The sequence below is a fragment of the Mastomys coucha genome, unplaced genomic scaffold, assembly GCF_008632895.1.
Source record: "Mastomys coucha isolate ucsf_1 unplaced genomic scaffold, UCSF_Mcou_1 pScaffold13, whole genome shotgun sequence".
NCBI lineage: Eukaryota > Metazoa > Chordata > Mammalia > Rodentia > Muridae > Mastomys > Mastomys coucha.
Genome location: NW_022196895.1, coordinates 14,130,032 through 14,153,388, shown reverse-complemented (window position 1 = coordinate 14,153,388; position 23,357 = coordinate 14,130,032). Strand labels below are relative to the sequence as shown.

Here is a 23,357-nt window from a genome sequence, read left to right as displayed (position 1 = left end):
CTATGACCAGAAGGATTTGGGTGAAGAAAGGCCTTTTTTTTTTTTTTTTTGGCTTACAGTCACGGTCAGGGAGAAAGAGCAGCAGATAAAAAGCAAAGTTCCCTTCTTCCTTGTCCTTTTATCTAGCTGCCGTGGACAGTGCCACCCAAAGTCTGAAAAACTGTAAATGAAAATGAAATAGGAGTCTCCATTGCCATGAATAGTGGTAGTAATAGGAAAATAGATCTATTTAATAATTACCATCCCTGAAGAAAAGGGAATAGTGCCCATTCCTTTGAAGCACTATAAAAAGCTGCTAGGACAAGTTCCCGGCCCTCCAGTTTATTGAACAAGATGCTGTAGATTTTGCTGATGCATGCACATTGACCTTAAAGTCTCAAGCTCAATCAGTTTCTTTTCCCTTTGCAGTTAGTCTCTCCTTTGATCCTCAAATATTTGTTTGCTTTAAAATTTAAGCTAAGAATCCCTTCTTACTATGAATCACTTCAAGACAAACATATACCTGATACTTGCAAGATTAACTACTGTCATCTTTTCAGAACAGCTGGAAAAAGCAGGGATGTATATGAAAATCTTATTAGTTATTTGTTAATTATTAAATATCCTTTTGTTTTCTATACTGATTAACAGATTATAGTAGCTTTAGTCATGATTCCATTGCTATGAAGAAGAAAACAATATCTAAGATTATCAATTTAAAAGGAGGGAATATTCCACCATTTATTTTATTTTAATTTTCTAATGAGTGTATGAAATCTTCTGGGTTTTTCATAAATCTTAAGTTGTGGTCTGCATTTCCCCATCTGTCTCTTCATGTTTATGCTTCCAGTATCCGGTAGTCTTCATTTATCCACTTTGCATCATATATGACCTATTACTGTCTCCATACTTTCCATAAAAACTCTTCCCTCTCATGGGCTATATGTCATTGTCTGTTTATTTGACTTCTACTCATACAGACTCCCAAATAAGTGTACCTACACATGCACACACATAAACACATACACACACACTATATATACAATATATATAACTATAATGTAAATTTATACATATATAAATACATACTTATGTACATACACACATATATATGTGTGTATATATATATATGCATATATGTGTGTGTGTGTGTGTGTGTGTGTGTGTGTGTATTACTCACCGGGTCCACATCTAAGAGAAATACATAAGGGAGACAAGGGAGATGGAGGGAAACAAAGAATCAGACAGACAGAGTCAGAGGGAAAAAAGAATTAGTCTTTTTGACTGGCTTCCAGTTTTTGAGGTTTCCTAGGTTGGGTGCTTGACCCTGTTTGCTTTGTAACTATTCCTGTACACTCTGAAACATGAAAGAGCATGACTCAGCTTATCAGAGTCTGGGAAGCTGGGGAAGGAAAAGGAAGGACTCAGAGTCTCTTTATGACCTTCAATGACATGTCCTCAATGAACAAAAGTTCCTTCCACTAGATTCCACCACTGAAAGTTGTATCATCTCCTAACTGTATCACAGATTGAAAGTAAAGATCCTCATGGATAACTGGGGGACACAAAAATCTACACCACAGCAAAGTGACACTTAGAATCAGATTATAGCATCTCATTCTATACTGTTTGGATAGTGAATTCAAAATCTCAGTCACATGGTAGACTAGAAAAAGAGTTGGTGGAAAATCTAATTATTTCCTTTCAAGAATATTTGGGCAAAAAGCTTAACCTCCCAGACTCTATTTTCCATTTCATTTGGGAAGCAGGGCAGAGCACAACAAATATTTCCTCAGTATTTGCTAAACGCACCACTGACATTGCTGTGATATGTTAACAAAATGTTCTATAGCTTTCAAGTAGAAAAAGCTGTTTCTGGCCCTGGGATTTTTACATTTTCCTATTATGTAGATTGACTATCTTGATAGGCCAAGGTGATTGATGCTGGCTGTGTCTCACAAGGTGGAAATGCATTTGATTGTCTGAAAATTGGGAGAGAAATGGATACTAACAGTAACTGTCAGTGGCTTTGTTGTTGTCCCCATAGTTTTAAACTCAGTTCAGCTTTGAAGTCTCTAATGATTCTCTAATGGTCACTGAATGACAATTCTACCAAAATTAAATTAGCAAAAAGGACATGGATAAAAATTATTTTAAAAAGAGTAAAGTTGAATCCATGAAATTATTTCAGATACATATTTAGTGTCTTGTTTTGCACTTGAGTGTAATAAAATATTTCCTCTATAAACAATATCAAGGCATTCCGACTAAACAATAACATAAACATCTACTAATAAGTCACATTAACACAGGGATAAAGACAGAATGAGTGAGGAAGTGAGTACTTTCAGTAAGCTCAAGAGCTAAGTGCAGAACAGTAACTGGCAGCAGAAACTTTACACCTACTTTCTCTGGGGGATCGTAAGTTTCAGTATGTCTATATCTAAATCTATGTCCATGTCTGTGTCTATGTCTACGTCTATGTCTATGTCTATGACTATGCCTAGGTCTAAGATGTACTTGTATGTGTGTATATATATATATACATATATATATATATATGTATATATATATATACACATGTATATACAAAGTGAATTTATCTGTCAGACAACTCTATGATGAAAATTGTAAGGTGGGCTATAAGATGTTGAAAGATGAGATGAAGTCATGTGGTGAAGAATTTTTATTTGGGTAATATTATAGAAATACCACATTTTGAGGGGAAATACCACATTTTCTTCTCACCATCACTAAGCAGAGGCAGGTGAGGCATGCTCCACACCTACATTTGCACCACTTGGGAAATGTAGGCAGCAAGATCATGAGTTCAAATCCAACCTAGGTTGCATATTGAGTTTTAGGCTAACCTGGGACACATGAAATCTTGTCTCAAGCAAACAATCAAAATAAAGATAACAAAAAACTATCAGGTAACATAAGCAGTTTTATAGTTTTATTAAATTAGTACTTTCTTAGAACAATCTGAGGTCATCTCTGTTTGAAAGAAACAATAGCAAAACATATGCAGCCTAATAATTAACAGTAATAATATTAAGAGCAAAGTAAAATATATCTTTTTGCTGTTTTGTCCTATTGAAAACATCCTTTCCCTTTCAGAAGCTTTGTAATTTTAAGAAGTCCCATTTGTCAGTTTTCTAATATATACAAAGAAATCAAGAAATTAGACTCCAGAGAATCAAATAACCCTATTTAAAAATGGGATACAGAGCTAAACAAAGAATTCTCAACTGAGTAATACCGAATGGCTGAGAAGCAACTAAAAAAAAATGTTCAACATCCTTAGTCATCAAAGAAATGCAAATCAAAACAATCCTGAGATTCTACCTCACACCAGTCAGAATGCCTAAGGTCAAAAACTCAGGTGACAGCAGATGCTGAAGAGGTTGTGGAGAAAGAGGAACACTCCTCCATTGCTGGTGGGATTGCAAGCTGGTACAACCACTCTGGAAATGAGTTTGGCAGTTCCTCAGGAAAGTGGACATAATACTACCAGAGGTCCCAGCTATACCACTCCTGGTCATATACTCAGAAGATGCTCCAACATGTAATAAGGACACATGTTACACTATGTTCATAGCAGCCTTATTTATAACAGCTAAAACTGGAAACAACCCAGATGTCCCTCAACAGAAGAATGGATACAGAAAATGTGGTACATCTACATAATGGAATACTACTTAGGTATTAAAAACAATGAATTTATGAAATTCTTAGGGAAATGTATGGATCTGGAGAATACCATCCTGAGTGATGTAACCCATTCCCAAAAGAACACATATGGTATGTACTCTTTTATAAGTGGATATTAGTCCAGAATCTTAAATAACCAAAATACAATCCACAAACCACAAGAAACTCAAGAAGAAGGAAGACCAAAGTGTGGATACTTCCTTCCTTCTTCAGATGGAGAACAAAATACCCATGGAAGGAGTTGCAGGGACAAACTTTGGAGCAGAGACTGAAGGAAGGACATTCCAGAGACTGCTCCACCTGGGAATCCTTCCCATATTCAATCATCAAACCCAGACACTATTGTGGATGCCAGCAAATACTGGCTGACAGGAACCTGATATAGCTGCCTCCTGAGAGGTTCTGCCAGTGCATGACTAATACAGAAGAGGTTCATAGCCAGCCATTGTACTGAGCACAGGGTCTCCAATGAAGGAACTAGAAAACAGATCCAAGGAGCTGAAGGGTTTGCAGCCCCTTAGGATGAACAACAATATGAACTAACTAGCACCCTCAAAGCTTCCAGGGACTAAACCTCCAACCAAAGAGTACAGATGGTGGAACGCATGGCTCCAGCAGCAAATGTATAGCAGAGGATGGCCTAGTCTGTCATCAAGGGGAGGAGAGGCCCTTGGTCCTGTGAAGGTTCTATGCCCCACTGTAGAGGAATGCTAGGGCCAGAAAGTGGGAGAGGGTAAGTTGGTGAGCAGGGGGAGGGGGAGGGAACAGGATGGGATTTTATTTTTCTGGAGGGGAAACTGTGAAATGTGATATCATTTGAAATGTAAATAAATGAAATATCTATTTAAAAAAGACCCCCCCAAAAATGTCTTGTTATCTTACAAGTCACCATAAAAATATACATATAATTGCTTACATGGTTGGCATATTCATAGTCTCCACTCTCTCATCAACCTCATTGATAACACAATTGTTGCCTACATAAAGAGATATCTTTAAATATACAGCAGAAAATATACTAAAAATACTTTCATACTTCTTAAAAACTCATCAATAGGATGGAATAATTATATTAATCTTAAAAACTCATCAATAAGATGGAATAATTATATTAATGTTTCTTCTTATACTAATGCTTTCATACTTCTTAAATGCTCATCAATAGGATGGAATAATTATATTAATGTTTCTTCTTATGCTAAGCTTCAGGGACAGACTTGTTTTTCAGAAGATGTTTCTTGGATAATTGTGACACTATTTTTTTTTTTTAGAGAGAAGAAGAGTTCCAAGCTTATAAAATAGTAGGTTATTAATGTGGTCTGGTTTCTTTCCAGAAGCATCTGTCTCCAAAGTAGAACAAATGGCAACATATTTATAAGGTAAAGAGAAGTAGATGCTTTAAAAGGAAGATGTAAAGACAGGAGTGACTCCCTAGCTGAGTAGGAGGATAGGGTACACAGAAGAATAATACTAATATTTCCTAACTAGATTTTCCACAGAAAGATGGTCAATTTTTACTACTTGCTGTCTTCAATTAGTGAAATTCAAATCATGTATGACATTAATCCTCTTTTGTAATTAGCAATTACCTAGAAACTGGAGTGTCCATAATAGACAAAGTGTAGCTTTTCATAAATACAAATGAGGCACACTAATGAATGCTTGTGAATGCCAGAAGGAAAATTCTGTGTATAGTGGATGGAATAGAAAGAGAGTAGGGACTTCAGAATATTCTAAAACCATCAGAGAAGGACTCAGATAAAACCTGACATGCCCTCCCCCAGCTAGATTTGTGCAGTTCTCCCAACTCTTTTTTCCCTTACATTTCAGAGTCATGAAAGAGAAAAGCGGAGCTCTGTGATTATTTTCCCTTATTTACCTCAGTACTTCCTGTATTTGACTAAATCTTTTAGAACAGTTGATTAAAGAACTTCATATACTCTCCTAGTAATGCATAAAACTCCAGTGGCCATGCTACATGTCTTTTGCAATGTAACATGATAATGTTAGTATCAGTGAAATGTATCTAAATGCACAACTATAATGCATATGTTCTCTACGAATCCCTGGGCAAAAAATAGCTAAGGATATCCATGAATGCTGCCCACCAGAAAAAAATGTAAGCTTACCTGGAACATTATCAGAATTTATTTTTGTTAGCCTGACATTCCTGTAACTTGACTTCCAGAGTTTAGAATTTGGGGATAGCAATATTGTGTTACAAGATGGACAAACTTGAGAATATTTTTAAGCATAATGATAGAATATATATCTTATTGTTTTGGCACATTTTTTCCTTCAAAGTATCATTAAATCCAGTGCTACATATATGAGGCAAGAAGAAAATAGTCCTACTATAACATTTTCTCATCAAAATGTCTTGGCCATCTAATGAGAAACAGATACTCTGTTTTAATGCATTGATTGTAAAATATTTAATATATCAGCATACACTTTTACCTTCATTTCTCTTTCTGTACTTCAGTTACCTCCTGTTAATCACCAATTGCTACAAGACAAACCCAGAAATAAACAATTCATAAGTTTTAAATTCTGTGTCATCTGACTGGCAATAATAGTATCTTGTTCCATCATCCTGGGAGATCATGAGTTACTCTAGCACATTGAATCTATGTGCATGGCTCACCAATTCATTTTGGAATAGCCAGGTCTTAATGACATTGGTCATGCTGCTGTCACCTGTTCATGTTTTGGTAGTATTTATGGTTTAATCTCATCACAATGAAATGTACTGCATCATTTCATATCATCCCAAGAAAAAGATAATCATAATACAATGTTATGTTGACAGAGACTCCATTGTCATGACAATTATTACATCCTATCATGATAATATGTCACTATCATGATTATATTTCACTAATTACTAATGTTAGTCTCAATCTATGACTACTTAACTAAGCTAAAATTTATCATATAGTGTGTGTCCACCATAGGACATATTTATTTAATATTTATACTATCCAGAAGGTCATACATGGTCTTGGGCTGTTGTGCGATTGGAGTATTTCACTTGGTTCCATAATAAACCCTTAGTCAAACTCTAAAATACCTTTTACATAAATGTTCCTTACTTTCTTTCCACAAGGCCTTAAGAGTCCTGAAATTTTACTGAATCATTTTAGTGTTTTTAAAAAGCTATTCCTAAAAATTATAAAGCCCCATGGAAAGGTAAAAGGCCACTTAGGCCTTCTACTGTGCCAATTAAGGTAATGAATGCAAGGGACATCTGCCTCCTGGAAAACATGGTTAAAATCTGATCTAATTAGAGTTTCCTAAAGATGTGTGAATTTTAACAAGCTACTGACATTTCGCCTTAGGTTTCCTTTTGGTTTTTATTTTCTTCCTGTATTTTTTAATCACATTTTTCTTGTTTGTTTTTAAACTACATTTCTGGTATTGAAACAATGTATGTGAGTTTATGACTGTTTTACCAGGAAAAAAAACTCAATCATATATAGATATCAAGTGTTCTTTTACAAGAAATTCATTCTATACAAAATGATTTTTATTAGGATAAAATCATAGAAGCAGATAGGTTAACTTTGGAATGGAGAGCAAAGTTGACTCCAAGAATGTTCTGCTTGATACTAATAATGATCATAAATTAGCATGTGCTACAATACATAATATACTGTAGCTTTTGTCTCACACAGTTGTGTGGGTTTCAAATCCCTAGACTTGCATTATACAAGGAAATGATTATTTGAAGCCATCTTTTTGAACATTTTTTTTTCTGTTTCATAGCTTACAGATAAGAGCGCCCATCTGTTGTAAAAATAAAAAAAAAAAATCTGTCAGCAGAATCCACTTGATCAAAGAATTTGTAGGTTATTAAAAGAGGAAATATCCACAGATTTGCCATTCTGGGTTATCATTTACATACTCTGTTTGCTGCTTTCAAATTGTGACAATGATTTAATATTTTAAACCAGTTCATGCTTTTAAATTGTTACAATGGTTTCACTTTTAAAAATATTTTTGATATACCATGGAGGGAGCAGTGGGAATATTTGCATGTTTTTCCAGTTCTTTGGAGATTTTCACTGTCCTATATACCAATAAAGGAAATGTCACCCTGAGTTTGCCTGCACAGTTATTCATCATCTTTAGTAATTTAAGTTACCTGGCTCTGAATGATTTACCACATAGAGTAAAACGCTCTGCATTGTTTTTTTTTTCCACGTTGCATTTAGCCCAGTGTCAGACAATCCCAACAATGCAACACAGTTGAAATACAATACCTTTCCATGGGTGAACCTTATGTGCTATGTGATATGGGAGAAACACTTTTTTAAAATATCCTCTTCCTTTCTCACCACTTCTTTCTTTTCTATTGAGACGGGGTCTAATTATTTTGCAAAAGTTACCCTCTAAATTGTAACCCTCCTGTCTCTGACTTCATCTGATCCCTTGATAAACTCACTCATATCACATTAAAGTGTAATGTCATATAATGACATTGAATTTATTTCTGTAGTACAAGCAACCATTTCACTATCAAGTTATTTTAATGTCCTATACTTATGAGAGAGCCTGGTATCTAGAAAAAAAGTGTAAGGGTTGGGAGTGGCCATAACTCTGGTGTAGGATTTACTTATTTATCATGCTTTTGGTTTGTGGCTCCATGCCTATCAGCATAAAAGAAGAAGAGCAAAGCCCCATGGCCCTGTACAGCCTCTGTCTGTCCTTGGTAAAATCACTGTAACTGAACCTGCTGTGAGTAAAAACCCATGTATGCAACATGCAAACATGTTACATAACATTTATATTTTAAAGTCTTCTCATCTTTGGAGACATAGGTACAAGGGGCTTAAATGTTTGACTGCCATGATCTGTATAATGTCCCAGTCTATTCAGACTGGAAGTTCCCTTTATATTCTGCCCCATGATTGGGTTTTAAACCTCCATATCCATCATTTCCTATGGTGTTCACACATGTTCCTCTGTGAAGCAGGTGCTTTATTCCTCTGCTTCAAAACAATTATAAACCACTACTATTCTCTTACTGTACATTTTTGCTTCTCACAAATCCATATAGGACTCATTTAATGGAAATGGTTTCTCCATCACCCCTCATTCTCACGCAGTTAATAATCCTCAGAGTGGTGGCAACTGCACTGAGAGTAAGTGCCAGTGCAAAGTGAAAACACCGGACCCTTTCATGAAGGAGGGAAACCTGCTGCCGCGGGGATTAAATTGTGAAATAGTTTGGGTTTTACTAGTATTGTTTCTTTTCCTTGCCCTTCTTCTGTGCTTCATTGTGGATATCTTCTATAGCCTCAGCTTTAGGTCTACTGGCCTTTGTTAGAGCAGTGTCTCTCTTCATCTTAATCCCAGGGCATTTTCCAGCTCAGATGTTTTAGTTTTTATGTTTCAGAGTTTAATTGTTTAAATCTTTTAAAATATCATTCTCCTCCTGTATAAATTTGTAAAGCTTGTGGAAAACAGTTAAATAAATAAATATTTGCAGTGGTTTGTTTGAATAACCAAGTCAATTCTTGATCAAGTTTTATTAATTTTTACTATTGGTCTTTCCTACCTTTTATGTTTACTAAATTTCTTAGAATTATCCTTTTAATGTATAGAATATCCTAATGTGTGGAAGTTACATTGTTACATAACATTTATATTTTTCTTGTAAATATTCTGAGTCTTTGTTCCAAGTTGTTGTAGCTTGGCTTGGTTATAATTTGTACTCATCTTTCCTAGACGTGAGTTGTTAGATAATTCCCCAGTCTATTCAGAAGCAGGAACCTCAGGTCTCTCCGTAAGTGTTATGAGACAAGAGCAGAACTCAATCTAGGGCTATTTAGTAGTGACAACTAAGGCAATACATTCCATGTCTCTACTGAATTCACTGGGATCTGAAGCTTCTCCAGACTGTGGAAAGAGACACTATTTCCAGTCAGTCCTGTGCAAGACTAGGCCAGAGTGGCTAGTATATCAAACTCTTGTAGGTGATTATTTCCTGGCTTCCAGGCACTGCCCTATATATTTGCATCAATGCTCAGCTGAACATTGAGAGGAAAGCCATGGTAGTTCTCCAGGATTCTTCCTCTGAGCTCTCCTCTCCTCTTCACTGTCTTGCTGTACATCTGTCTGGATTTCTTTCTCTACACCCTCAGTCCTCTATACTTCCTCCTGTGCAACATCGTAGAAACCCCAGTGACATACCTGGACTACGAACAGGGCTCCTTTCATTTGTTTGACAATTTTGGAACCATTGTTTCTGCAATTTGATATCCTTGTCATTAATTGTTTTGTTTCATGGTTTGAAAATCTGAAGTCTATCTTTGTTGCTCCACACGGGCCAGAGTCAAAAATGGTACTTCACAGGTCTCAAGTTTTAAATGCAGAGTACTTATGATCAGTCTTTACTTCCTCTCTTCTATCTTTTCTCCTTTCCTCTGTCTTTCCCTGATCTTGGCCTTCTTCGTGTTTCCCTCTCACCCATTTTCTCATTTTGTCACCCATCACTAACTGAATGGTTAACATTATCCATAAGCACCATGTCAAACTTAATGCCATGAAAGATTTGATGAGATGCTTGCTTTCTCAAGAAGCTAAAATTATATTTAAGAAAACAACAATGATCAAACCAAAATTCAATAATTGAAATGTTTCCCAGCAGTGTTGTGGTTTAAATATGCTTGACCCAGGGAGTAGAACTATTAGGAGGTGTGGCCTTGTTGGAGTAGGTGGAGTCTTGTTGGCAGATGTCACTGAGGGGGTGGGCTTTGAGACCCAGGTGGAGTCTTGTTGGCAGATGTCACTGAGGTTGTGGGCTTTGAGACCCTCCTCCTAGCAACAGTGTTGTCAATTTTCTCCTTGCTGCTATCAGGTCAAGATATAGAATCCTCAGCTCCTCCAGCACCATGCCTGCCTGGATGCTGCCAAGCTTCCTGACGTGATGATAACAGACTGGATCTCTGAACATGTAAGCTAGCCCCAATTATATGTTGTGAATTCTCATTGAGGGGAAGTATTATTGGAGTAAAACTTACCTTTATAAAGTGAAAAATAGAGTAGAAAGGACAGAAAGAACTTTATTTACCATGTGACATTTTGAAACTTGCGTATTTAGATTCTATCCCTGTTTAATGTTTCAATAGCAAGCTCAAAAGCAAAGGCCTTATCATCGGGACATAACCTATACAATACAAAAAGCAGCATCTGAAATCACTCAGCAAATACAGATATATCAATAGTATTTTAGTAGAGAGAGTCTACTGTGCCATTTTAGTCTGAAATACCAGATAAGACTGTGAAGTCTTAGAATTGTATTCTTAGGGTCACAGGACTATCGGGTATACAATAAATCTTTCACATAGAAACATACTACAGTGATCCTAGGAGAAGAAAAGTTTGGAATTTTTCCAAAATTAAATATATATATATGATTGGAATCCAGAAGTTGTGGTTACATTAATTTCTTGCACTGTCTTACATTCTTCAGGTATAATTAGTATTAGTTATTCACCTGCATAGCAGTTTTCCAAGTTAAAACTGACAGACACAATAATAAAGAAGCAAGGCAGTTACTGTCTCGTGGAGCTTGCCATTATCATAGAGTGACAGGAACTGCTCCTAAAAGCAATCCGAATGAGGATGTGGCAAGGAATGATGGAGAGCAGCAAGGATGATGTTAATAGCCAGTATGACATTGTCATCATCGTCTTTCTAATTAAATAACCAAAGCTTTTACATTATGAGTGGATGTCTACAAGATTCTGTAAAAATACCTAATTGGTATCCAAAAAGACTGGCAGTCTGTTTAAAAAGATTGCTCATCTGTTTTTGTACCTGGACTCTTAGTTTGTTCCTGGCAGATACACTACACAATAAGAACTGATTTAAAAATCATACATCCAGACGGACAAACAGACACAGAGAGAGTTTGGGTTCATCCTATGACTTCTTTGAAAGCTAAATATTTAAGCTGAGTAAATAACACTTAAGAAACCTAGTGGTAGTGACATAAATGATCTCATTTAAAAATTTCAGTCAGTATATCCATTATGATTTCAGTAACTGATAAAGTGCTTCTCAAGCAAGTTATATATCGTAGAGTAAGCATTATTCTGGTTGTGAATTTTCCCAAAGCCCATCCATTTTATTCAACCTGTAATCAGGTGATCAGGCTTGGGGGGGATTAATTCAGTAATAGTGCTTTCAATTATGATATTCCTGCATGGTTTCTTTTTAGAAGGCAGGGTTTGACCTTAGGAAATCCACTGTTTGTTTTCCTCCTGCGGATTTTTTGACTGACTTTACCAAGTCACATCACCACCTGCTTGAGTTTCCTCATCTGAAAACCAGAGATAAGAAGAGTTTCCTGCTGTTACTATTAGGATCAAAGAGTGCATAGTTCTAAGCTTTGATAACAAAAGAATAAGCCAGGGCAAGACAACATCACAAAGTCAGAACTTTAGTAGATCAGGCCTGCAGAGCACTTGCCCTCTGTTGTCAAAGCAATTTATCCCCAAAGACACAACTGTTTTCTCAAAGCTTGATTTTTTTCAGATGTCAGACTGAAGTCATCTATTTTGTTCTCTTGTTGCTTGTTAAATTTGCTCTCATTGTCTTAAGCTGTAAAGTAGGGAATAGAAACATAAAATTAAAGGAAATCCATGGTGCCAGTTAGAAAAATAATTGCATATGTGTTCCCCCACCACAGTACTTTCTCTGTTCTAACAATCAGCACCTATGCAAGTCTCTATATTCAGTTGGATAATTAACTTACCACTCACCAACATTTTAGTTTTGGGGAAATTATTGTCAGCTTGCATGGTGTCTCAGTTTAGGTGGGTTAGGTTTAAGTGGTGGTAATGATGGCAACATGGAGCAAAAGCAACATAATTTGTAATATGTGCTGATGCTCTCATATACAAGATAATTGACAAAGAGGTCATTAGATACACATTGCTTTTAGGTGTGTAATGACGAACCAAATTTGTGTTCTCCCTTTCCCATTCTATTGACAGTACTACTAATGCCATCCTGTCTCGCTCTTCAGTATGTACTCTTGCCATGTCTGTAATTATGTAGGTAACTCTATGAACTGTTCACTTTGGACACTGTTATGGTCACTTAATTTGTACCTTTGGTTACTATTACATCTTCTTTTCCCAAGTCTCTGAAGCAACCATTCTAGACTATAACATACTTCACACCTTCCTTTGATTGCAAGCACTTTAAGGGTCAACTTCTGTTCTCAGAGAAATGAAAATGCAAAGATAATAACCTATGTACCATTTATTTTTCAGAAAGTCAACAGAAAGTCCTAACTGTAATATAAATATAAGAAGTAATTAAATAATGCACGTTTCAATTTCAAAATGTGTGATCAGGCTTACACATAGAAAATCTGAGGAAATAAGCAGATAGCCCTTGAAGGCAGAATGTGACTTCTGTATGGATACCAAATGCAAATGGATGCAGATGAAAGGCACAGGAAACACCAGAACTGCTGTTGATAGCGTGAATTTCTGAAACAGCAAATACATATAAATAAAATATTCTGTTGATGCAGTGAAGATTGCATCCTGGAAAAATACATTGTATGTATTAAAACTATACAAAGTATTTTATTTATGTGTTAATGGAATGGGATGTTGGACAAGGCAAACTCCCAAAACAGTTCTTTTAAATCACAGGAATATTTATCAAATATTTTTGAAGCTGGAAATAAAACAGCATTTTGTACTTTGGACTGTCAATTACCTAGCTTCTGTGAGGGCCCTCTACTGAGTATCTGAAATACCATTCAATAATTGTGATACAACAGGTGTGGCTATATTCCTCCAAGATAGACCACCTAGAAAACAACAAGCACACACCGATAATAAGTTTTATGTGAGTGAATTATGATAACAATCTTTCTCTTTCATGATTTTCTCAAGACAAAGACTCTGACCCTACCACTATCCCTATGTAACGTTGTAGTACAACATTTAATGTTTGTTGAATGACTTAGTATTGTATTGCCCTGCATTTCCAAGATGTTTTCAAATGTAAAATATTGCTTTCTTTTTACAAATTAAAAAAAAACACCTCATCAATCTCACAATTGGAATTAGTATTGGAATTTCAAAATCATTGTAAATCTGTATGTTTTCTGCTCCACCACATACTTGGAATGTAAAATCAGGAGAACAGCAACTTAACAGAACCATGAAGTTACATGACTAGGATTTTCCATTTCTATTTCATTTTCTTCACATTTTTTTTATCTTATCTTTATTTTTGCTTGTAGAGGGACAAGGTCTTACAGTTCTCTCTGTCTGGCCTAGAACTCCGTTTGAAAAATAAGACAGCCTTGAAGTCAAAGAGGTCCTCCTACCTCTGCCTCCAAGTGCTCGTTTTAACATTTCCAAAGGAGAGAACACAAGTGGTTATTACTATGGTTTTCATTGTAATGTGCCCTATGAGCAAGAATCTAAAGAATAGTTTGATGGGCATGTGGTTCAGGTCTATATTTTCCCATACAATTTTTTCAAGGTTTTCCTCACTTTAACATGGTTGTTTACTATTTCTTGTAGGCTAAGAATTATTTTTTGTCTATTCTAGACGAAAACTTCACGGATACATCTCTAGAAATATTTGTTAATACAGTATTCAGAAATACAGCCTGAATCTCATAATTTAACTTTTTAAAATAATCATGTGCATTTAAGGACATTGTATGCTGCTCTTATATTAAGTGTCAATCACATGACAAGTCTCAAACCCTGGGACAAAGGGGAAAAAATAAAAAGGTTGAGATGCCAACTTAACATATCAAAGTGATGCAAACTTCCAGGTTCTCCCAGCATTCCATAACCCTTACCTGTTTCAGGTTCCTCCTACCCTCTACCATAAACTACAACTCAGGACCTAGGCTGCCCTTCCCCAGATTCAACCCTCCTCTCCTTTTGTGGGCCTCCCGGCTGTCCTCTTTACTCTGTCCCTTCTCTTTTCCATATCTTTCCCATATGGGGTCATATCCATTCCACACTCTTTCAGATGTCCCGACCTCTGTTTATGCTCTCCCTTTTATCTTCAATAAACGTTCTTGTCTCCTTTTCTTTCTTTCTTTCGTTCATTCATCATCCATATTTGTGATTTCATGTGATTATTTCCCTTCTGTTCTCAGTTTATTTTCCTTAGTATAATGTTCTCTAGTGAAAATATGTATCTTTAATTGTAGCATCTCTTTACTTTTAAGGCTGGTAAACGTTCTTTTACATCTATAGTAGTTTGAATCTATGTATATCTCAATAGATATTTAGGCTACTTTTATATGTTTATGGCTACCATCAGCATAAAAAACGTACAGTTACAAAGTGTGACTTTTGCTTATATAGACATGAAAAATCATATTTCTGGATTGCAGTCTGGTTGTATTTTTATTTGTGAAAAGTTACTAATCTTTTCATAAAAGTTATGCCTAATTATGTTAACAGTAACTGCATGAAAGAGTTCTCTGGTCTGTTCACCTTCTCAAGAACTCTTTCCTTTCCATCACCTTGACAGGCATGGCACAATAGTTCATCATACTTTTAATTCCTCTTTTCCTGTTAACTTATTTTCATTCTTTACTCACCTAATCTTTATTCTAATATCTACTGCTACTCTACCAGAGTCATCCTCCCTCACTGATGCATCAGGTTATATTTTCCTCCCTTTTAAATGTTTTCAATCTTGCTAAATGTATCTGTCTGATCTTACCTGCTGTATTTTCTTTCTATCAGATAATTTTATATATTAATCAATCACTTCAATTTCTTTTTAATTTCCAATATCTATTGTAGTTTAAGTCCTTTGTTGTTGAGTTATTTTCCTCATTTTAAGAGAGAGAGGATAAATCCCATTAATTCTGTTTTAAAGATGAAGAAACAGGCATAGAAAGATTACATAAAAAGTGTGTTAATGTTTTCTTTTTCCTTACATCCCTGCAAGATTTTCATCAAATATTAAACAGACTGCTATGTTCAGTAATGACTGAATAAAATAAATTTTATATCTTGGACTTTTCTGCTATGGTCTGTGGTTGAGGGGAAATAAATTACCTGGCAGTTGAGCTGTATTTGATGGTAGTTAGTTCTAGTATTATAATCAGGGTTCCATAGGCTTTATATTTCCATAGCTTAACTACGCTTTCGAGACTGGGATAACTCGTCAAACTTTTTTGCAGGGTTCCTCTGTCATATTTTACTTAACTGAATTTTCTAGTTCAAAGGTTAACATTTTTTAAGCCCATTCAAAATGCCACTTAACCTATAGAAGTAAACTTATTCTAAAATGGAATAGCTCTGCAGCATGATTTCAATCATCTCTACTTGTGCCATTTCAATCAAACAAAGCATGAGAAAAGATGGTCTAATAATATTTTGTTTCTAAAAAGGTAAGCTTGTACATGAATATGTAGATGAATGGACAGATGATAAATAATGGATGAGTGACTTGTAACTCTTTATAAGCACTAGTACTTCTCAAATGTTATAGGTTCTGCTGCTGAAACTCAATAGGTGTAAAGTAATTGGCTCAAAGTCATAAAGTTTTTATTTTCAGTGTAAGTGTTTAACTGGAAGCATGGGGGACAATTTCTAGTAACAATGAGTCAAAAAACATTCCTGTGATGGTGAAGAACACCAAATTCTTCCAAGCTTTCGTCTTTTACTGAAATTTATAGTTCATTTAATGTAGCAAAGCAGATTTAGTCATTAATGTTGTAAAAATATTAAGACTAGAAGAATAGCATCACCTTTAAGCAGCCTTGTCAATTTGCCATACCTGATACTACTTTGATATACATTTCACACACACACACACACACACACACACACACACACACACACCAAGAACATTGGGTATCTAAATTGCATGTGACGTATCTTAACATGGTCTTAACCACTCACTCTTTCCCTAGATACACTTTTAATCCATGCCAATAACAGACGAAAAATAAGCACTTTTCCTAGCTTAGGATCCAGTTTCATGTTGTTTACTGGAATTCTCCTCACTCAACTGCCGGACATAATGATTAGAGATGAATTAAAGATTTCTATTCATTCCTGGAATGACATTGAGAAAGATTATGAATATTTCATGAAAAAGCCACCAATCAGCATGAGATATTTGCTAATTGAGCTACTATGAGTGGTCACTACACTGGTATCTGAGCTTTTGTCTCTGAAGAAACAGATCTTTTTTGAGATGAAATGTGCATTGTGCAATTTTTACAGGGTATCATGTGGTATTGTGGAATTATTTCAAGATCTCCATTTCAGTAGATATTCCAAAGAAGTTTTTAATAAAGTTTTATATAGATATTTTTCCAAAATCATTGATGCTGTTTCTGAACCAAAGATATCTTAAGACATCTAAAGACTATAGAAGCTTTCAGCTATTTAGTCATTATCTCAGAATCTGAAAGAACTCTGTGTGTCAAAAAATAAACATCCTGTTGGTGCCACAAATCAATGGTAAATCTGACTTGGATCCCATATCCAAAATCAGTACCTATTTTAACATTCAGTCAGAAAAATTCTTAGACCCAAAGGAGACAGGTATGACATGCGGTTTGACATGAAATTTCAGTGCATAGACATACATCTGTGTCATCACTAGTGATGGGACAAGGTAGGTAGGGACATCATAATAAGCCACATTTGATGATGAGAATGCAGAATGCCTGAGGGTTTGACTAGCCACATTCTGAACAGAGTCATAGAAGGGGATCGATGTGTCTTGGGTAGATTAGCAACATATTAAACTGCCTTCCAAGTTTCGACGCAGTATAAGAAGCAAGTCCCAAGTTCTTTTAGCTTGTCATATTCCATTCCTTTGTATCTCCAGTTCATGTTCTATGTGAGAAGGCTACCATTAATTTGAATAAAACAAAATGCCTTTCCAGGACCAAGGTATTATAGACCAGTGGCCAAGAAGAATCTAATGAAAATCCACTCAATTTTCTGCTTCTGCTCCTAAATTAGACTTCCAGAGCTTAGTATTCTTAGTCACCTGTTGGACTCAACCATGCAGTCTTTTTTCTTAATTATCATGTACCTTATTTAACTGTAGATCTTAGTTCAGTGGTAGAAAAGAAGCACAAAAAAGGAAAGACATGATACTGGGGCACCTGTGGAAGATGGATGGAAAGATTGTGTGGTGGATACAAATATGATGTTTCATACAGGAATACAGTTTTCAAAGAACCTTTTTAAATCATGAAAAAGTGCAGATTTTATTAAAATTTCCATTATTCTGTTACTTTTTGTTTTAATTGAAACTGGTTTTGCTGGTTTTGTTGTTGTTTTGCTTTCTGTGCGTGTGTGTGTGTGTGTGTGTGTGTGTTTGTATGTATGTGTGTATATGTCTTGCACCCAATACAAGCCATTTAGATGTTAGGAAAGGTTTCTACCATTCAGCTACACCCTTAACTCAACACTCTAAGATAAATATAATTACGAGATTTTTTTTGTATTATAGTATTTTTAAATAAAATATATTATTTTACACTCAAAGTGTGCTATCCAGTATTCTCCCTGGAGAAGGCAGCTCTTTCTGCTTTTTCTTATTTATCCAACATTTGAAAGGGATAGGTCATAAAAGCATTTCACTTCTTGTACTTCCTGTACTACCGTGAGAATTTTGGTTCATACTTCCCAATATTTAAATATTAACAATAATTCAACAATGTTTTAAAACATAAAAACAAACATTGTGAGAAAAACAATGCATCTCATTTGTATATGTAACCCTCAGAGTAGCTAGCAGTTCTCCTCTCCAAGATAGATGCTCTGAGATTCACCTTAGCTGAGTATCTACTGGACTTCCAATGGTAGTCATAAAAAAATAGAGCCGGGCAGTGGTGGCTCATGTCTTTAATCCCAGCACTTGGGAGGCAGAGGCAGGAGGATTTCTGAGTTTGAGGCCATCCTGGTCTACAGAGTGAGTTCCAGGCCAGTCAGGGCTATACAGTGAAACCCTGTCTCAAAAAACCAAGTATAGATAAGTAGATAGATAGATAGATAGATAGATAGATAGATAGATAGATAGATAGATAGATAGATAGATAGATAGGCAGATAGATAGGTAGAAAGATAGATAGGTAGATAGATAGATAGATAGATAGATAGATAGATAGATAGATAGATAGATAGATAGATAGGTAGGTAGGTAGGTAGGTAGGTAGGTAGGTAGGTAGGTAGGTAGGTAGATAGATAGATAGATAGATAGATAGATAGATAGATAGACAGACAGACAGATACCAGAAAACTTTCCTTCTGTTGCTTCTTTACCTTCAGATATTTTCTTTGTAAATTTTAAAAGCTAAATATAACTAAATACAAACCTTCATAGAAATATAGCAATGTGAAAAAAGAAGATAAAGTTGACTATCAGACTCTGATTCAGGATGTAAAATCATTTGAAAAATGAAGAATATCTTTATTTTTCTAAATCAAGCTCTTATGAATGATATTTAGTAATTGGAGAATCACTCCATTCCTCATTTCCAAGTGAATTAGAACAACAAAGCTGCTTAAAGGGAACAAAGCCCTTATTAATCTTGATGTTTGCAGAGGGACTTATTTTTGCAAATAATTTCTATAGAAAAGGGCTTTCTTTTTTTTTTTTGGAATGTAGAAACACTGAATCTTTTAATGTTGCCATTTTACTTGCTGATAAGAATTGATGTGTAGATGTGGTAGACTTTACAGAGAGTCCTGGTGTGGGGAGGGTTATGAAGTAGTTACATCAGTTAAAAGTTTCATGAATGATACTTCTTGTGATTTTCCCATTCATAGGGAGATCGTATGCGATATTAAACTTGCATGTGTAAGCTACTCTGGACAACATTTATCTCAGGTCTCTGTTGTACAATTTCTAAAAATGTCTAAAATATCTATAGTTTTTCCTTTAGCATGCTCCCCAAATTAGGTAATGCTTTGTTAGCTCCCTGGATGTATATAGATTACTCAAAAGGCCTAGGTTCAGATAGTTCAGAGTAAGGTTTAGAACTAAGGATTTTGTTGTTGTTGTTGTTGTTGTTGTGACTTGTTTTGTTTCCTTTTCTCTCAAACTTCCTTCCTTCCTTCCTTCCTGTTTTTCTTGTTTTGAAGAATGGAATTTTTGGAAGAAATGACAAACTTCAAATGTCAATATATTTTTTTGTCCATTTTGACCCTAACAAATCATTTCATTTGTTTAACATGTTTCAGTATTTTATGCATCAACAGAAAGCACTGTAAGAAAAATAACACACCTCTTTTGAGTATGAATGAATTCAGTGAATGAATTTAAAAATCTTAAAATTGAAGAAGAAAATATTGTCAGTTGTTTTGATTTGCTTAAACTTGAATCGGCCTAAATGATATGCAAGGACTGTCAAGCTGCCTTCCTAGTCACTGCTTTCCTTCCTCAGTGTCACAGGTCATTGTCGACACTTTTATGGATATGAAAGCAAAGTGAGAAACCATCCATGTAGTGTTTCTTCAGTGATTTTTCTTTATTCCCCTCAATAATTGTTTATTTTAATTAAGATATAATTCTATCATTTTTCCTGTTTCTTGCCTCCCTACAAACTTTTCCACAGACTCACTCTTAATGTCATAACCTCTTTTTCTTTGATTATTATCATTATGAATAAACACATAAATACTCCTGCTGAATCCGTTAATGTTTTTGTATGGAAATGCTTTCAGGGTTGTCTAGTTGATATTGAATAAGCAATGATGAGGAGAAGATTAATTCTCCCTTGCTCATCTTGTCTTAGTTTCCTATACTTCTATATCTAGGGATGGCAGCCCTTAATATTTCCCTGTTGACACATGAGCATGTCTATTGGACTGTCATCATTTGGGCCATATTTAGGCAGCCATCGTTTGGTACAATAGGTTTAGCTCTGCTCTGATTTTAAGAGACATAATTTCACAGCAAACTCCCGGTCACTCTGACTCTTTCCTTTCTAGCCCCTCTTCCTCTATGTACCCTGTGTCTTAGCTGCAGGAATTGTCATGCCCCTTTCTAAGCTTATATATTAAATTAATATGTTATTGAAACATACCCACAATGGATAATAGGGATATGTTTAAAGTCTGTAAATGTAATTTCTGCGTGGGGGAAGGGGGTGTGCTATGTCTCCTTTAATCCCAAGTAACTGTAGCATTTCTATGCACATCATATCCCAGTTTAGCTCCCAAATAAACACACAGAGCCCTGGACTTTTTTAACAACCTGCAAGCAATAATATCTATACAGGTTCTGATCTATTCTCTCCTGACTAGGCTGCTTCTACCTAGTCAAATATCTGATTTCTTGTCCTCTGGTTTTGTTCTGGTCTCTCTGGCTTCATGGCAAATCCTCTTGCTCTTTTCACATGGTTTGCCCATTTCTTCTTCTCCCTGTGGTTGTTCCCTACTCTCTGGTCTCCATTGGGATTTCCTGACTGGAATTAGAAGTTCCATCCTATTTGTTTTGCCCAGCTAATTGACTTATCAGTTCTTTTGTTAACCAAGCAGAGGTGATGGAAAATAATATTTTGCATTGAGAAGAGAAATACTTGATCATTCCATCTTCTGAACTGTGATCAGATGTCTTAGCCTATACATCAGCACCTAAATATACAGCACACAGAATTATCCTCCAACAAATGCCCATATCCTGGGTCCTTCAGGCAACCAGCATTTACCTGACAGCAAGACCCCGCTCATATTTATAAAATCCACTTATTGATTTTCCAAGTTCTCTGGGTATTTATCACATTAAGAAGAATATTTTACCTTTAAAATTGCTATCCAAGTAGATCATGAAAACAGAATAAACAACTTAAGAAAAGTAAGAAATTTACAAAATGAAATAAAAAATTTAAAATAATAAATAATTGTGAAAGAAGTGATAATAAGGTAAGCTATAATTATTGGTAAGAGAGTCTTACCAGAATGATGAAGTTTTAGCTCACCCAGTTTCTGCTGATTTGCAGGTTGATTAGCTTCCTGGGCAGAAAGGCTCAGCTGGAAGACAAAACAAAATATTTCATCTTTGAAAATTGGGATGTTAAATCTGACTCTTAAGAAAGACATAGGCACCATGCTGAGTCCTGGTGTAGTGGGGTCACTTTTAGAGTTCAGTTGATTTTGTCTTAAGATCAGAGAAAATCTCTTTAGGTCTTGTCACAATTGAGAAACAAAGCGTGGGAGAATGGGTGTGCCAGGACACAAGCCGGCAGGATCTCCACCAACAATTTCTCTAACACTGAAGCTGCCTACGGCCAGAAGCTGGACCATGAAGGATGGATTTGTATGGTTATGAAGGAAGTCTCCCGGTGTCAATTTATGACAAAGAAAGTAAATAATCTGAAAAGGATTTGAATTATAAATCAGGGACAAAGATTTAAATGGAGAACTTCAACCCATCACCAACTGTCACCAACTGGGCAAGCCCTACCCACCCTACTTGCCTAAGCACAAGATGAAGAAAGTGTGTTAGTGTCTGGCAAAATGCTTATCAAGAACAACCTAAAAGATGGAAGTACTTATTCTGACTCACAATTTGAACTCTCAACCAATCTCGGCAGAGAAAACAGGGTGAGAGTTGTGTTAAACAAGAGCTCACTCTCTGTCCTCTAGAAACAGACAGATAAAGGCTAGTGTTCAGTTTCCTGTTTCCTTTTGATTTACTCTGAAACCCCATTCTATGAGATGATGTTACCCACTCTCAGGATGGCTCTTCCTCTTCAATGCAACCTTTATGAACACACCCTCCTAAGCACAATCAGGAGTGTGGAATTCTAAATCCAGGCAAGTTAGCAATAAAGATTAATTGTCACAGGGATATATCTTCTTGAGCAGAAGTCAATGACATATGAGAGAGACCTCATATGTCATATTCTTCTAGAGACAAAATGTTGCAGTGTTGCATAATAGAGGAAGAAAAAAGAAACAAAGAAAGAAACAAAGACTTCCAGTTCATAACAGGAGGTCCAACACACTAGAGGCAGATCACATAACCAAGAAAGTAACACAATTACAATTTGTCTAACAACTTGGATATGTTCTGAAATGCACATAATTAGAGACTGCCTCAGTGTACAAGCGTTATAGCCTTCAGTTACTCAAGTGAGATGGCCATGACCTCACTAGAATCTGTGAGACCACCATCATATATGTGGTCTGTCATTAATGAAGTACTGTTAGGTGGTACTTGGTTTGCAGTTAACAAAGAATTAAATCACTATGATTAATGTGTTCAAAAGTGCTGAGAAGATGAATAACACAGGAGCAAGGATTGATAGATTTGTTATGAAACTCGTTTGTCGGGGCTGTACTTATTAAACGAAAGAGTACAGGGTAGCAGCCAGGGAATGTTTGCCTCATGGGGATTTCTAGATACTCTTGTGACTAAAATACTTTTCTTTCCCATTGGCCTCTCCAACTGCTTTCTGCATGGTAATGCCACAGCTGAATTCTGTTAAAATCCGCACTGCCTCTCAGAGCTAACATAAACCAGACTCAAATGAACTATGTTCCCTCCTCAGAGCTGAGCAATGAGAAATTTGTAAAAGGCCTCTCATGAACTTGTTTTTTGTTTTTAATGATAGCCAGGTCCCATGTCTGATATATGCCTTGGATGCTTTTTACACATTTTTTTTTTCATTT

The 23,357-nt window shown here is 35.8% G+C and overlaps 1 long non-coding RNA gene across 1 annotated transcript; it reads right to left on the bottom strand.

Moving 5' to 3' along the window:
- Window positions 1-12,129: 12,129 nt before the first annotated feature.
- Window positions 12,130-21,719, bottom strand: LOC116087546. Its single transcript, XR_004117469.1, has 3 exons — window positions 21,638-21,719; window positions 13,074-13,205; window positions 12,130-12,306 (listed from the first exon to the last, which is right to left on the bottom strand). It is a non-coding gene; the product is annotated as an uncharacterized LOC116087546 (long non-coding RNA).
- Between the last annotated feature and the right edge of the window lie 1,638 nt (window positions 21,720-23,357).